Source organism: Octodon degus, unplaced genomic scaffold (genome assembly GCF_000260255.1).
Source record: "Octodon degus isolate 3935 unplaced genomic scaffold, OctDeg1.0 scaffold00057, whole genome shotgun sequence".
NCBI lineage: Eukaryota > Metazoa > Chordata > Mammalia > Rodentia > Octodontidae > Octodon > Octodon degus.
The window spans coordinates 786556-791499 of record NW_004524633.1 but is presented as its reverse complement, the minus strand read 5'-3'; the positions used below and the strand labels follow the sequence as shown (position 1 = coordinate 791499).

Sequence of the window (4944 nt, the reverse complement as noted above, 5' to 3'; positions counted from 1 at the left end):
CACCCTGCTTTCTCCTGGCTTCTTTTACTGAGCAGAGTAATTTGAACATTCGTTTGCATTGTCCATCTATTGATAGCTTGTTCTTTTTTACTGAGTAGTGTTTCGTGGCGTGAGTATGCTGGCCTTAGTTTATACAGCCACCTCTTGATGGACACTTGGGCTGTTTTCAGCTTTTCCTATTGCAAATAAAGCTGCTATGAACACAGGTACGAAACCTCTCATGGACGTAAGATTTGGATTACCCAGGATAAGTGGCTAGCTGGACAATAGTTGGATTCTATGGCAGGTATATGTAAAAATTTTTAAAAATTCTTAAATTTAGTTGTACCATTTTGTGTTTTCAACAAAAGTGAAACAGTTTCGGCTAATCTTTATTTGTCCCAACATTTATTCCGGTAAGATCAAGTAAGATGCAGTGAATTTTTAAATTTTCAGGCTTCCTTTCAGTCTTCTGTCATTATGGTTTTAATTTGAGTATCCTATATTCTAATAATGGTGAGTATATTTTTATGCATCTATTGACAAGTAATGTATTTCTGTTCATTACATGACTGTTTAACTCTATTTTTGGCTTGTTTACCTTTTTATTGGTTTGCAAGAGTTTGTTGCAACCTCTTTGTGTAAATCATCTGATATAGGCATTGCAAATAGTTTCTGCACCTGGTGATTTGCCTTTTGGTTTTCTTAATGAGACACTCTGAAGGGTAAAAGTTCATTCAGTGTTGATGAGGCTCGTTTAATGATTTCTTTCCTTATATAGCTGTTTTATATCTAAGAAAACCTTACCAACCCTCAAGGTTGAGAAATATTTTCTCTAAAGTTTAGAGCCATTTGTCATTTTGGCTTTAAACTTAGCTATATTCTCAGTTTAGAGTACATTTGTGTATGGAATGATTAAAGGTTGATATTTACTTCCTGTATAAAGCAATGATAGTTGTTTATTTAGCATATATGTAGAATTAAAGTCCACAACAATAACAGTATGAATGGTAAGTACAGTGGTCTAAAGTCCTTGAATTGCCTATTAAGTTTTAAAAGACTCTGGAAAGCAAGGAAATATGTTGTGATTATGGGATGACTATAAAGAGAAAAATAAAATAATGACTGGTGAACACACTAGTAAAAAGGAAATAGATATAATAAAAATTGCACTATCAATCAAAGAAGGCTACATAAAAAGAAAAAGATTAAAAATTATAAAGGAAAGTAGGAGAGTAGTAGATTTATCCCCAATATGTTAGTAAGGACAAGATCACATTAAATATAATCAGAGTAAATATTCAATAAAAGTCAGTGTATGCCAAACTATTTTACTACAGGTATCCGGCCATGAAATACATCTTAAAGGTCACAAGGCAGAGTACCGAAGGAGACACAGAAGCATTTTTTATAGTAGGGTCAACCGACCAGCAAGATATCTCATGTCTAAGTCTGCATATACTTCATAGCATATCTTCAAAACATGTAAACTAGAAATTCCAGACATAAAAGGAGTAGCCAGGTCCACAATTACAGTGGGGACTTTAAATAGGCACTTCTCATTCAATACTGGAAGTAGACAAAACCCTACAGACAGACAGACAGACAGAAATAAAGAATGCACATGTTATTATTATGTTGTATTAACCTTGAAAGGTACAGAAAGTCAACATTTCTGATGATGAAAAAGAAACTTCTTAGCAAACTAAGAATAGAAGACTCTAAGTTGTGAATACAAGGGATCGGACTTGTGTGTTGGGCGTCCGTGTGAAACACACCTACTGAAATGTTGAAGGCTTCCGCCTTGAAGTTGGGCAAAAGAGCACCGCTCACTCTCAAGCTCTTCCCAGGGGAGGAAGCGAGCACAAGGAGCTCTTTCTGGACTCCAGTCTTCTCTGATCATGTGGGGGAGGCTAAGAGGAGAGACCTGAGGCTCATCCAGGGACAGAGCTGTCCAGGCACTTAGGGGCTGCAGTGGGGGCTGAGAGGCCAGCAGGAGGCCGTCTCAGCACTCCACAGGGAAGCAGTGCTCTGTAACACATCCAGGGGTCCAGGGCGTGGGACAAATGGCAAGGAAAGCTCTGCTCAATGGCTGCAGTTCTCGCGAGAGTGAGCTCTGGGCCCAGAAGCACCAGTGGGAGAGTCTGGACCTCAGGCCCTGTGAGTGGGGGCTGATACCTCGTGTCTCAGTGATTTCGCAGGCACCTTCTGCAGGAGGCCTTTTCTTTCTGTGCTTGGGTAACTTAATTGTTACTGAAAACAAATGCATACATGGCTCCCTGTGAGTGGTGGTGCTACACGCGGCAATAGCACGCATGTGCAAGTAACAGAGACCCAGCTGGTAGACTGCAGTCAGACAGGGCTCAAGATATGGGAATGCTGTCTTCGCAGCTCTTCCCCCCCCCCCCCGCATCTAATGGCTCTGCCCCTCCCCCACTGATCTCCATCTCAAACTCCCCTCCCACCAGCAGCTCCCAGCTTCCCCAGTCAGTGGGAAGAAATCTCCTTTCTAGTTATTCCCACAGCAGTGCTGGGGCCAGCCGAGGTCGTGTGTGGATCACCGCATACTCTGCTGGATGTCACATGTTCCACCTGGACAGGAACAATCTACTTTAGCTTGGTCGTGTTTTCCCACAAGTCCTTGCCTGTACCAGAGTGGACTTGTGTCCCGTGTTGTGGTGGCAGGGCGCTCTGGCCTGGCTGGAGAGCCAGGGGACAGCTTCTGGAGCCAGAGCCCAGCCTGGGCCCTGGGGCTGGGGCTTCCCTCTGCCTGGAGGCTGCTTCATGCCTGGGGTGGGAACGGTAATGGTCCTGGTTCCTGGTGTACAGAAGCACTAAGTTAGTGCAGGGACCTGTTGAGGAGAGTGCCTGGATGCTTCCAGATTTTATATACACTGCATAAAATAAAAAAGTCTATGGGGTTTATATGTAATTATAATTACATTGTAGATAATTATCTATAAACATATAATATATTTCAATATACCATGAAAATTTGTATACGGCTATTTATATTTTATATGTGTAACAAAATTCTTGGAATCTAGCACAGTTCCTGGCATATGGTATGCATATATGTTTTCGATGAATAAATATCATTTACTTTTCTTAATCTTGTGTATTTAGTGTTGTGATTTCCATTTTGCAAACGAAGGAAAGGGATAGGAAGGCTAAGTAACTTGTTCAAGGTCGCTTGGCGAGCCATGCTTTAAGCCAGCATTGATCTTCCATCTGTCTGTAGTCTGTGTTCTTAAATATCCCAGGACTTCTGGGCTTTGCTGCAGACTCTTCAAGAGAACTTCCTGCTCCGCTGTGGGGAGGAGCGCCCTGCTGACTGTCTGTGTCGCTGACATGGGTCTGTTCCTGGCCACACTTGAGCCCTCGTCTTCCGTCTCTGATCTCGGTTGAGGCGGATGTTAGCTAAGTGGACACACCTCATGTGATCGCAGGGAGGACCAGAGTGGTGGCTGGGGGCCAGCTTCCTCTTGGGGAGTCATGAAGGCGGTAAGGCCTTAAAGAGCTTTCTGGGCCATAAAATGTTGGTTAGTCTTTGCTGATTTATTTTCTTTTTGATTTTTGTAAAATACTCAAAATATTAGAAGAGCAAATGTGCTCAAAACAACAGATGAGAAAAAAAGAAAAACCCTAAAAGCAGCAGTAGAATAACTAAGTCCCAGTGTTCTGGTTCATTTCGTGTGTGATAAAATAGTCAAACAGATGTAATTAGTCTGTGAGGGCGTGGAATACTGACATTCACCCAGATCTTCTTAAATCACCAATGAAAGAGTCAACTTGGGGATCGAGTGAAAGACAAGAGGTAGGTTTCTCATAACAAAACCAGAAAGGGAAGACCCAGCCTCACACCTGAGAGCCTCGAAGCCTGCAGGAGTCCCCAGTGGACCTCAGTGGCCAGGGTGACAACAGAGGCCAGGAAGACAGGGCTGTGGCTCTGCAGGAATCCCCAGTCTGTGGTGCTTCGTCTGCCACCCTGGGAGACAGTGGGAAGGCAGAAGGAGAACTTCGGCAGTAAAAGGCTGCAGGCTGGTTGAAGTTCTTATGGGTTGCAAGCTCATGTTTGGGGAATTAATAGAGACCCGGATGAACCAACAACAGACGTCTTACTAAGCCCTGAGACAGGGGAGCTGGGGCCTGTTCCATGGGAGGGCTCAGTCTGTCCTGTCTGCCCACCCCTCCACACGGAGACTGCGATCCCCTGGTGCTCCTGGGTGACAGGCTAGGACCTGCAGGCTCTGGGAGCACCAGCCTCTAAGTTTTCAAACCTCAGTGCCCCATTTGCCTTGTCTCACACTGTGCCAGCCCCACTAGAAATGTGCCCCCTTTTCTGTCAGCTTCCGTCCCTTTTTTGCCACATCCCCTTCTTAGGGAAGGCAGGTTCTGGGCCAGCTAAGTCAGTGAGACTCACGTCCAGGGCAGCGGCCGGAGCCTGCCGGGAGGTGGGAGAGGGCCCAGCACACACCTGCTGCTGCCCCAGGTCCTGAACCCTAGCTTCTTGGGGCTTTGGGGAGCGGGTGGGACCTCCAGATTATTCAGTCACATCCAGGGCTGTGAATGTCACCCTGTTGAGGAAAAGCCCTTCGTGGATGTCACAAAGATGTTGCCGTGGGACAAGGTCTCCTGGGTCTTAAGTCCCATGCTAAGTAACCTCGCAGAAGGAGAGAGACAGGAGATGAGGCCGTGCAAAGCTGGGGAGACTGGCCTTGCGGAGCCACAGCCAAGCCACAGGGCTCCTCCGGCCCGGAGACAAGAACAGACTCCTCTGCAGCCTCAGGAAGTAAGGACACACCAGCAGCATGCTGATTCTGGACATCTAAGTCCTAAAGCTATCAGAATGTAGCTCAGTTATGTGAGGCCACCAGATCTGCTGTGACTCAGTGTGGCATCCTAGTCACCCATGTGACTTTGATGCCTCATTGTGCACTGTGTGGCCATCAGAAAGGAGGCAGA

At 45.5% G+C, this 4944-nt stretch overlaps 1 long non-coding RNA gene across 1 annotated transcript; it reads right to left on the bottom strand.

Moving 5' to 3' along the window:
• Positions 1-3319: 3319 nt before the first annotated feature.
• LOC111817402 lies at positions 3320-4541 on the bottom strand. Its single transcript, XR_002821607.1, has 3 exons — positions 4457-4541; positions 3844-3967; positions 3320-3503 (listed from the first exon to the last, which is right to left on the bottom strand). It is a non-coding gene; the product is annotated as an uncharacterized LOC111817402 (long non-coding RNA).
• Positions 4542-4944: the final 403 nt, after the last annotated feature.